Below are 12400 nucleotides of genomic sequence, written 5' to 3'. Positions count from 1 at the left end.
GTGAGACTTCTTAGAGACGTCAGTTATATGAGGAGAGAAGGAGAGTGTGGAGTCGAAGATGACCCCGAGGATTTTTGCCTTTCAAGTAGGAGAAGGAAGCGGGCCAAGAGAGGCTGGCCAGAGCACTGCAGGGAAGGAGGAAGTGGGTGTGCCGATGAGTAGAATCTCAGTCTTACTGGCATTAAGGCAGAGGTCATTGGCGGCACACCATTCCTGGATAGCAGACAGTCGGAGATGAGGGAAGGAGAGGAGGAGGCCGAGGGTAGCCTGAAAATGAGCTGGGTATCGTCCGCATAGCACTGAAAGTTGGGGCAGAGAGTGGCGATGCGGTGGGCAAGGAGTGCCAGATACTGGTTGAACAGCCATGGAGAGAGATTAGATCCCTGGGGGACACCACAGGTAGAGAAGAAGATGTCAGAGAGGAAGGACCCCAGTTGGACCTGGGAGGGTTGATTGGAAAGGAAAGAGGTCAGCCACACCAGAACCTGACCAGTGATACCCAGGTTATCACGGAGATGGTTGAGCAGGATGGCATGGTTGACAGTGTCAAAGGCAGAAGAGAGATCGAGCAGAATGAGAACACACGGAGTGTTGGAGTCGAGGTTCGAGAGCAGGTCCTCACGGATGTTCAGGAGAGCAGTTTCCGTGATTCTGGCAGCTCTGAAGCCAGATGGATGGTCATGAAGACTACCAACAGATTCAGCATGGAGGTTGAGCTGGGAGATGGCCAGTTTCTCCAGGAGCTTGCCCAGGAAGGGAGTGATGGAGATTGGGCGATAGTTAGCCGGGCAGGCGGGGTCGGAAGAGGGTTTCTTGAGAAGAGGGTGCACAAGGGAGTGCTTAAGGGGGGATGGGAAGACTCCAGAGGCGAAGGAGTGGTTGCAAAAGTCAGCCAGGGCAGGAGCCAGGGAGTCGATGTGGTCCGTGATAGTTTTGGAGGAGCAGGGGTAAACCTGTTTAGACGAGACTTTCATAGATCGGACATGTGTCTACAAGTGTTGTGCAATATGACAGTTTGTTATACAATGTCCTTTATTTGGGTAGTGGCAGGGGTGGGGTTGGCCGGGGCAGTGTTTTGTTTGCTCTGGGACCTCGTGACCATGGGGTGGGCTGTGGGCAATTGTCCATTTAAGTCCTTAGGGGTGTCTGGAGTTTGGGAGGGGATCAGGGCCTGTGTCGCCGTTGTCTTTTGTTGCTGTTGCTCCTGCATTCTCTTCCGTTGCTGTTGCGTTGGCCCTGTCGTCGACGCAAGGGTGGGTCTGGTCTTTGTAAGGCTTGATGTCGTGTAGGTGAGTCCAGACCTGTTTATCCCTCAACTTCACTGCTCTAGTAGTTACTTTATCGACCTGGTGGGGCCCAGTAAATCTTGGGCTATTCCACTTTCTTTTAAAATTGCAAAGGAGAACGTGATCCCCCTCGCTTACTGTCCACTGTGCTGCTTGCTCCTGTCCTTCAGTTGTTTTGTCTTCTTGTTGGGTGGTCTTCGAACTGCCCCGCGTCCTCTCGAGCTGTTGAGAGATAAAGGTGACACTAGTAATCAAAGAAGATATATATTTGTACATTTCATCACCAAAAACAGTTTGAACAGGGTGGCAATCTGTTATGGCCCTTGATGGTGGTGTCAGTGGGAGGTCCATTTGGCGTCCGGTCACCACCTCGTGGGGTGTGAGGTGGTGATCCGACCCTGGCCTGTTTCTTAACTCAAATAGTGCTAAGGGGAGACAGTAAAGCCAGCTTTTCTTGGTAGATTGCTGAATTTTTGCTATCTCCTCTTTTAGGAGGCCGTTGAGGCGTTCACAAACGCCATTCGCCTGTGGGTCGTACGCACATGCAAACTTGTGCTTGATGCCAAGGAGAGCAGTTATGTGCTGAAACATTTCATTGGCGAAGTGTGGGCCATTGTCTGACCGCAATACCTCACACACCCCCCACGAGGAACTTTGCTGCTCTAAAGGCGTCTGCATGGGAGCATGGACCGGCTTCGATCCACCTTGAGAATGGGTATACTACCACAATCATGTATCTGTACCCTTGACGTTGATCATGTCAATGTAGTCAATGTGGAGGGTTACCAAACATTTGGTCGAAAAAAATTGGTCGACCAGACAAATGGTCGAATTTTTTATTTTTTTATTTTCACCCCTTTTATTTTGGGGGGGGGGGTCCCCACCCGGGGGTCCCCACCCAACCCCTTTTTTTTCTAAAAACCCATTTTTGTAAAAAATGAAAACCCAAAAAATAAACATATAATTAAAAAAAAAATTCAACCGTTTCTTTTTCGACCAAATTGCGTCGACCAAATGTCATTCGACCAGTTTTAGGTCGACCAAATGTCTGGACACCAATGTGGAGGTGTAGGAAGGGTCCTTCCGGGGTATAATACCTTTGATCACTTGCAGCGTTTGACCGGCCGTAAACTGTTGGCAAGTGAGACAATTACTAATGAAATTTGCAACGTGTGAATTTAATTCGGGACAGAACCACCCTTCCTTAATTCGTGCTGCAATCACCTCTTTTCCTGTGTGTGCAGGATGGTGTAGTTGGGCCAGGGCTGTTTTCAATAAGGCCAGGGGCATGACTATTTTGCCTGTATTGTTTTGCCACCATAACGCGTCTATGGGGGACATTGTGCATTGCCTTGTGACCCAGAGCTCTTTCTCTGCCATGGGTGCTGCTGCCTGTATCTCCATTATTTCATTCTCAGGGATATGAGTGTACCCATCCTTCATCAGAATCTGTCTTCCCCCCACTCTCCCCTTATCTTTTTCTTTTTCTGGGGGATCCAAAGCTCCCCGTAGTACGCAGCATGTTTAGCATGTGCATCTGCTGTTTCATTACCTTTGGAAATGTGATCATCTCCGTTTGTATGGGCCTGACACTTCACCAAGGCCAGTTCTTTGGGGTCTTCAATTACTTCAATTAGTTCAGCAAGTAGTAGGGCATGTTGCACTGGGGTGCCGTCTGCCCTTCTTAACCCTCTTCACTGCCATTTTATTAACCCGGAATGTACAGTGTAGTTTGGCAACCCACTGTTATTGAGGATGATTTTTCCACCACAAAGGCTGCGGCAGCCAGGCTCTGCTCACACAGGAAGTGTCCTAACATTACAGGGTCCAGGTGCCCGCTGTAAAATGCTACTGGTTTGTGCCACATGCTAGTTCTTTGTGTCAGTCCTGCTCTCATCACTGCTAAGCTGCAATGTGAAAAGATGAAAAATTGTTCTTCATAATTTGGGGTGGCTAGTACTGGTGCTGTGGATATGGCATGTTTTAGTTCTGTGGTCCATCTCAACTTCTTTTCCCCTCTCTTTGCTTCTTTTAGTGCCTCAAGCAGTGGTCCTGTGTATGAGCTGTAATCAAAAACCCACGCCCTGCAGTAATTGCATAGGCCCAAGAACTGCTGTAGTTCTCTCACTGTCTGTGGCTGCGGTGTGTTTGTTATGACCTGTGCCCGTTGAGGTGCAATGTTTCTTCCATTTTGTGAAAGGAGCTAGCCTATGTAGAGCACTTTTTCTTGGCAGTACTGCAGTTTTTCCTTGTCTACCTTGTACCCTTTTTCTGCTAAACACAGTGAGCATCTTCACAGAGTCTCTCCTGCACTTCTATTCTGTTGTGCTGCAGATGATTGTCATCTACATATTGTAGCACTGTGCTCTCCATCTCAATGTTTCCCAAGTCCATTTGTATCACCCTGTTAAATATGGATGGGGACTCACAATACCCTTGGGGCAACCTCGTGTGTTTCCCTTTTGTGTTGCGGTATGTGAAACTTGTCAAATCTTGTGAGTCAGGGTGTAGCGGTAATTGAGAAAAATGCATTTTTGAGGTGAATCACAGTGAATCATGATGCCTCTGTTGGTATTCCGCATAGTATAGTGGCTGGGTTAGCCGCTATAGGGTATTCAGCCTCTACAATGTGGTTGAGGGGTCTTAGATCCTGTATGAAATGCCAAGACCCTCCCTTGGCCTTGCACACAGGATACACAGCAGTGTTGCATGGAGATTCTGATGGTACTAGTATACCTCTCTCTATCAGTGCTGTTATTGTTTCATATATTCCTTCATCTGCCTCTTTTGATAGTGGGTATTGCTTCACTCTCTGCAGCATGGCCCCTTTTTTCAACTTTATTTTCACACCTCCAATGCTTTTGATACAGCCCACGTCATATGGACTGGTGGTCCATAGAGATGCAGGTACTTTCGCCATATCTTCCTCATAAAACGGCACAACTGTAGCGGCTGGTACTTCTAGCGCCAGTGCCATCCTCTGTGCTACGTCTCTGTATGCTACCGTCGCCCAGATGTGGACGCTCATTTGAAACACCATCTCCCCCTCACCATTATCATCTGAGAAGAGCTCCTCATCATATAATTGTTAGTTGGCACCCCTCTGCTAGAGCTATAACTGCCCTCCATGCTCTCCCTTCCCAGTCTTTGGCATGCACCGCGATGTAGTCCTGTGTTGCCGCAATGCTCTCAATGCTCAGTGATATCCTTGTCCCTTCCCGTTCACTGGTTGGTGTTTCGGGTCTGAAAAGGTAAGCTGCTGGCCTCCTCCAAACCTTCCCTTCACTTCCTGGCAGCCATGCTATTGCCATGTCTGTCCCATATTGAAATAGTTCTCCATCTATTGGTTCGGCCCTTGCTACTGTTTTGCCGCAATAGGCCTGTAATATTTGTCGTGCTGTGAGCATGCTTATGCCTGGTGTAGAGCAAATTATTCCTTTGTCAGTAAAGGAGATAGTCATGTTCAATCTGCTCATTATGTCTCTACCTAGTATGTTTACTGGTGACTTTTTTGAGTATAGCAGCGGTAGTGACATATCATGATCACCTACAGATAAGGAGATGTTATCTATGAAAGGAACCAACCCTCGAGCCCCAGAGAATCCTTGTGTGTTCATAGCTTCGCCTGACAATTGAAACTTCCCCTCTCTTATGCATGACCTAGTGGCCCTTGTGTCAACTAAGAAGGAAACATTTTTGTCACCTATCGTCACCTGTATGCGTGGTTCCTCCGCAGGGTTAGGTGTTACTGATAGGATGGGACACATCTGTGGGCTGTCCTATTGTGGGTATAGTGACTGTCCATTTCCTGTGTATGGGTTGTGACCCAGTATTGTCACCCTTCGAAGCTGTGTCTGGACTACATGTGTGTCAGTAGATGTTATTGCATTGTCTTGTATTGGTGCCAATTGTTGGCCAGTTTGGACCTGTTGTTGCTGCTGTACGTTTGGCTGTTGCTGCGTTTGTGTGTGTGTTTGCCTGTGTGGTTGTTGCTGCAGTTGTGTTTGCAGTGTCTGTTGTTGTTGTGGCATTTGTGTTTGTTGTGGTGGTAGCTGGTATTGTGTCTCCTGCTGTTGGTAACCCTATTGTTCCCCCATAGGCCCTTGCTGTCCCTGCTCCCCCATGCTGCCTGTGCTGGTCTCATCCTACAAGTGCGCGACATGTGTCCTACTATCCCACATATCCAACATGTCGGTGGTTCCCGCGCTTGCCATTGAAGTCCCCCCATATAGTCCTGATACACCTGCTGTCCCTGTTGATTGTAACCTTGGAACCCTCCCCCTTGCTGGTGTGTGGGTGGGCCATATCCTTTCCCTCTCATTTGCCCGCCCCTCCCTCTCTAGCTGTTTGAGTACCCGTTTACCATTTGCAAATATCCTCCCCCCATTTGTTCTGTGTATGTCGGGGGAGGAAGCATTTGCTGTGTCACTACTTGTGCTTGCTGTGATGGTGTTACAACAACACTCGTACACCAATGAAAGGATACTGATGGAAAAGGATACAGTCGGACTTGCCCCGTAGCGAAGAGGAGTAGGACGATGTCCGTTGAGAATCAGACCTTCCAAATAATGTCACTCTCTAGCTGGGTGAAAATGACAGCTAAAGAGAGTAATTAGTGGAAAGGGCGTGTAAGAGACCAAGAGCACAGGACTGTAAAAAGAAGAGAGTGACTTTAGAATATACCAAACCCAAACTGAATGTTACAACCTTACTAAACAACACTAACCTGTGATAGGAACAGTCCCCAGCAGAATGCAAAATCCATGGTCCTCCAAGGAAACAACGAAATAGGGAAGGTTGTTAGTACGGGAACTACCCCGAACGGAAGGAGGGCCGCACTAGAGACGGGCTGGTGCACTCAGGGTAGCGTCCTTAAGTTCAGTGCACTGGTCCGGAATGGAAAACCTCAGTGGATTTGGAGGAAGGAAAGTCAAGGTCCCTTAATCAAATGACAGGTAAGCCCTTAATGAGAATGAAGTAAAATGACAGGCTGAGAGAAAGGCTACTGACTGGAATATGTAGCCTAGTGTTCCCCTGTTCCCCGAGTATTAGAGTAATGGGAGCTGGAGGGGGTTAGCTTGCTTTGTAAGAGTGGCCATGCTGAGAAGACTGATTATGCACCTTGAAGATACGTGAAGTTGTGGAATGGTCAGCAGTTGGCTCCAAATGGGAAGGAGCGTTGATGTTGTTGTGCGTTGCACCACAGAGGAATGCAATGTAATTGTTGGCGAGGGGATGGGCCGACAACTCCAGGCGGAATTGGAGTGAATGCTGTTGAGTCCGTTGCACCGCTGAAGAACGTGGTGGAAATGTCAGCGGAGTAGAGGAGCCGACTGCTCCGGATGGAAGGAGCGTAGGAAGCTGTCTAGCGATGCACCGCTGAGAACTGCGGTGGAAGGTTGGCAGTATGGACAGCCGAGTCCTCTGGGAGAATGGGAGGAGAATACTGCCAAAGGAGGCACTATAACGCAATGAGGAAAAAATAGAGCAAAGCTGCGGGACACAACTCCAAGCTTCGAATGAAAAAACGATCAGAAGCAGGGAACCCGAAACTCTTCTGGGTTTATTTACAAGTCACGTGAAGACTCGCATAACGCGTATGTCTTCCAAAAACCACGTGACATGTTCCGATTTAAAGGAACAGAAGCGTCTCTGACGATAAACTAAAGAAAGAATAAGCATACCGTGCGTGCTATTGTTAAAAAGGACGCTTCCCCGGGAGTTTGCTGAAGAGACTCCAGTGGGTGTAGAACGGTCTGGCTGTTCTGTGTGCAGTGTGAGCATGAGGTCTCTGATGTTTAGGTTTAGGGCATGCAGACATGACAGTGCCATCCCCCAAAGAGCGCCCCACCCCCCGGAGGCATGGAAACGGTGTAGCAGCAATGGAGCATAGATGTTGGATAGTGGTTCCCAGGAGCGATCTTCAGGGCTGTACCCCTTCCAATCAATGAGATAATGTGGAACTCCTGCCCTCAATTTCATATCCTATATGGCACGCACCTCATACTCATCTGAACCTTTAACTGAAATTGCCAATGGCCGTACATGTAAACGAGTTCCTGGGACGTATGGTTTCACCAAGGAGACGTGAAACACTGGATGCACCCGCCAACACGAGGGTAGGTCCAAGCGAACGACTGCGGATTAAGAACCTTGTTGATTTTGTACGGCCCAACGTAACGTGGTAAGAGCTTTCGTTTCCCTGGAATTTTGAGGTTTTTTGTTGACAACCAAACACACATGCTGTCATGATGCCTGCCCCCGGGAAACCAGACCAGGCCCAGCAGCCCCGGAAGCAGGCATCACGCCATTTGGAGCATGCCCAAAAGCCCCAGTTAGGGGCTGTTTGGGTGCAGTCCTGGCGCCCTTGGCGCCAGGCTCATAAGGACAAAGTCAGTCCTGGCGCCATAGGCGCCAGGCTCATTAATGATAACTTACCTAAAGCAGACCATGCTGCTTACTCACCTGATGCAGACCATGCTGCATAAAGACCTAAGCCAAATGAGGCTTAGGAGGGACTATTTTATGCAGGGACTATTTTCTTACCTGGGTAGGGCAGTGGAAGAATACTTACCTGGGACTTCTTCCAAAGCTATTTAAGCCACGCCCGGACAGCCACACGTGCTTCGCGTTATTCTGCAGTAGCAGCGTAACACTCACCGTGCCTGCAGCAGCTTCCAGTCTTCAGCCACGCCCGTCTACACTCCGGAGCTCCTGAACCCTGCAAGGAAAGCAGAAGGAAAGGTTAGAGCAGGAGTTTTATTCATACTCACCTGAATCCTGCATCTTCCCGACTTGGACCTGGAAGAAAGAATCCATTAGACGCTCTTGCCGCGCCTCCTGCAACGCCGCTCTGAACTCACCTGTTGCCATTTTCAGCATTCCTTCATGCGCATCTTCAGTTCCCGGCCGCTCTTCATCACCTATGGACATAATAACAATAAGGTGAGCAACAGAGAGTTATCTAAGACAACAAAGGCAAATATTAAGACTTACTTGAGATCACCGGGGATACTCACCTAATCTCGGGTCAGCGCGACCTCTTCCGCATCTCCGCCGCACCCCGGCCCCTATGGGGAAACATTCCGCTACAGACTTACCCGATTGCGGTAAACGCTTCAATACACGGATCTTCCTCCGAATGGATGCCTGAAAAGGAAAAGACCACAGGTTAGAGCAAGCTTCCCTCTTTATTCCGAAACAGCTTTTATAAACACTTACCTGCGCATCTCTGGTTGCCACGTGAACTCTTTCCAGATCCATAAGGGCAACCTAGGGGAATTGGACAGAGTGAATTCCAGACGTTTTGAACTCTTTATAACTATTACCTCTACGGAGTCAACACCGTCTGCAACTCGCCAACTTCCCACACCAGTGAGGCAACTGGTCATCTACGCGCCCCTGCACTTGAAGCAGGATGGAGAGTTCATCTTTCCAGATTATCAGAAGAGTATTCATACGAGCCACACAGACCAAGCTGGGTGGCCCGGTCCACTCCATCATCTTGGCGCTCCGTGTATCACTGGAAGAAGTAACATCAGGCCGGTCCAGATCAACGCCCCCGTGGACACCAGGTGAGCGTAACACATGCCCGGTTTATAGGATGGAGCTGCGATTCTATGTTTGCATAATATTTTGAGCGTTTCTGTGCTTTTTCCAGTTGATTTCTTACCCTGGTATGCAACGTGGTTAAAGCCGCCAATTTGTCAGCTGCTCCTGGAACGTTCCTAGGAGACTCCACATCCAGGGGTATAGACCTGGGGTGTTGACCATACAGTGCATAGAATGGGGTAACACCAGTTGAGGTATGCCTCGAGTTATTGTAAGCGAACTCTGCCGCAGGCAACACTGAATGCCAGGTAGTTTGATACTACAGCCATAAACATCTTATGTATTGCTCCATAGTACCATTAACCCGTTCCGTTTGACCATCTGTTTGTGGATGGTAGGAACTGGACATGCGCTCATCCATAGGAAGGGAGGAAGTTAGTGCTCTCCAGAAACGGGATGCAAACTGCGACCCCCTATCTGTGATCACCACAGACGGTAATCCAAAAAACCGAAAGACATGTTTCAGGAATAGATCGGCCAACATGCTTGCAGTGGGAATACCCTGACAGGGTATGAATAAGGCCATCTTGGTGAATTAGTCTACTACTACCCATACTGTATCATATCCGTGACTGGGAGGTAATTTGACTACAAAGTCCATGGATACCATGTACCAAGGTTTGTGTGGCACAGGTAAGGGACGCAACAGACCCATGGGTTTGCTTGGTGAAGATTTGCATTGAGCACATGTGGCACATGAAGAGACATAGTCTACCACATCTCTTGCTATTTTTGGCCACCAACACCATCTCTGCAGTAAATCCAGTGTTGTCTTCTGTGAGCTGCAACTAAGGAATCATGACCCCACATTAATGCTTTATTGCGGGTTCCTTCTGTGGGTAGATACAAAACACCATTGATATAAAGAAGACCCCCTCTGATTTCTAAATGGAGATTTCACACATCCTGAGGGTTCTGTGAAACCCAATGTATCATCACCTGTTTCAAGGAGGGCTGGACAGAACAACTGCATATGACATTGTCTGCCAATAAAGGAGGATTTTTTGTGTCAATCCTGTTCATCCCCGTATGAAGACGCGATAGTGCATCAGCTTTAATATGGTCTCTGGAAGGCCTGTATGAGATACGGAAGTCAAATTGAGCAAAAAAACAAATGCCATCATGCCTGGCGTGTAGTAAGGCACTTCATAGTCTTGATGGCCTGAAGATTGCGATTATCGGAATAGACAGACACAGGATGTTTTGCCCCAAGTAGGTGATGCCGCCATGTGAGGAGAGCGTCTTTAATAGCCAACAACTCTTTCTCTGTTACGGTGTAATTGCATTCATAGGGAGCCAGTTTATGAGAGAAAAATGCCACTGGATGTTCTGCCCCAGTGTCAGTACACGTCTGGGATAATATAGCACCAATGGCCAAATTGGAAGCATCCGCTTCTACTATGAATGGCATATCCGGATTGGGGTGCTGCAAGACCGGGGCCATGGCAAAAGCTTCCTTGAGCTGATCAAATGCCTTCTGTGCAGCTGGCGTCCAGTGAAAAACTCTTTTTTAACTGGTCAAGGCTGTAAGGGGTGCCACAACCTTAGAAAAAGAGAGTATGAATCTTCGGTAAAAGTTCGAAAAACCAAGAAAAGATTGAAGGATCTTAATGGAAACAGGTACCGGCCAATCAAGTACGGCCTTGACTTTTGATTGACTCATTCAGACTCCTTGGCTGGTGACATCATACCCCAAAAAGTCTTGGGTGTCAAAAACACACCTTTCTGCCTTAACAACAGATGGTTGTCTCTCAGTCTCTGAAGGACTTTAGAGACATGATTAACATGTTCTTCAGGAGAAGCAGAATAAATCAGGATATTGTCTAGATAGATGACTACAAATTGATCAATGTAGTCTCTGAAAATGTTGTTACTAAAATACTGGAATGTTGCGGGGGCATTGCACAAGCCGAAGGGCATGGCGAGGAATTCAAAAAGACCATAACGGGTCTTGAATGCGGTCTTCCACTCGTCACCCCTTCGCATACGAACAAGATTGTACTCTCCCCGTAAGTCTAGTTTTGTGAAGATGACCGAAGAACCCAATTGGTCTAAAAGGACATTGATTAAGGGCAACGGATACTGGTTTTTTATGGTTAAGGCATTGAGGGTTCTATAATCAATGCAGGGTCTCAAGTCCCCTTCCTTTTTTGGGACGAAAAATAATGGAGAGGCAGCAGGAGATTGTGAGGGACGTATAAAGCTGATTTGTAAGGCTTTATCTAGGTACTCCTTTAGAACAGCATCCTCCTGCTGAGTGAGTGAATACACTCGTCCTGTTGGTATCTTAGACCCAGAAACCAGCTTGATGGGATAATCATATTGTCGATGAGGTGGTAGCAGCTCCACCTTGCCTTTATCAAACACATCTGCATAGGTGATGTATTCTCTAGGGACTGAATCCTTGTGTAGAACTAGCGCCCCTATGTGCAGTACTCCTGCAAGAAAGGCCAAGACAGGAGTGTGTACGACCTCAGTTTCCTGGAAACAACTTTTGTTACAATGTTCAGAGGGATATTGAATGTGACCAGTGACCCAATCTATGATGGGATTGTGTAGTCTGAGCCAAGACAGACCCCGGATCAATGGGTATTGAGGTGCAGCGATCACGTCAAAGACCAGGTTTTCAGTATGCCCATCAGGTAAGGATACCTTAAGGGGTATGATTTCTTCAGTTACCATACCGGAAGATAAGGCGGAACCATCCACTGCGTTGACCGATTCAGGTACTGGTTTGACAACCATGGGAACGGCAGACTGTCTGGCAAAGGTAACATCAATGTAGCTATTAGAGGCGCCTGAGTCTATCATTGCCTTAGTTTGAACAGTGATGCCATGGAAGGCCAGTGACACCTCCGTAATGATAGTAGAGGATGGATGTGAAATGGAGTCCGACTTGGCACTCGACACAGGGACCCCCACTATTGTCGAGCTTTGGCCTTTCCCATCTTTTTAACTGTTTTTTTAGGACATGCAACCAGTAAGTGTTCGGCAGAACCGCAATACATACACAGATTGTTTCTGCAATGGTTTTCACGCTCAGCGGCCGAGATGCGGCCACAAATTGCTCCGATTTGCATAGGTTCGGGATCACTGGAAGTAGACTGGGGTACTTCAGAACGCCCAGGGGCGGTCAAGAAGGGCTTCTTTTCCCCCTTTCTAGCAGACCTTCGTGCATCCATCTGAAGGATGAGATCTACTAGTTCTGTGAACCCGGTAGGGACTACAGGAACTGTTGACAAGGCGTCTTTGAGTTCATCTGATAAACCCTTATAAAAGACAGCAGTCCGCTCATCTTCTGGCCATTGTGTTTCTTCCGTCAACTGATTGAATCAAGCAAGATAAGCCAACAAGGATTGAGTGCCTTGTTGTAAATTCAACAGTTCCAAGTCAGTTGCCTGCATTGAGTAACGCATATCAACGACTCTACTCATTGCAGATAACAACGCATCACAATCATACAAGAGCGGGCTGTTGGATTCAAGTAACAGGTTTGCCCATGC

Source organism: Ambystoma mexicanum, chromosome 4q (assembly GCF_040938575.1).
Source record: "Ambystoma mexicanum isolate Mex_15411 chromosome 4q, UKY_AmexF1_1, whole genome shotgun sequence".
Classification (NCBI taxonomy): Eukaryota; Metazoa; Chordata; class Amphibia; order Caudata; family Ambystomatidae; genus Ambystoma; species Ambystoma mexicanum.
Note: the sequence above shows the minus strand (reverse complement) of the source record.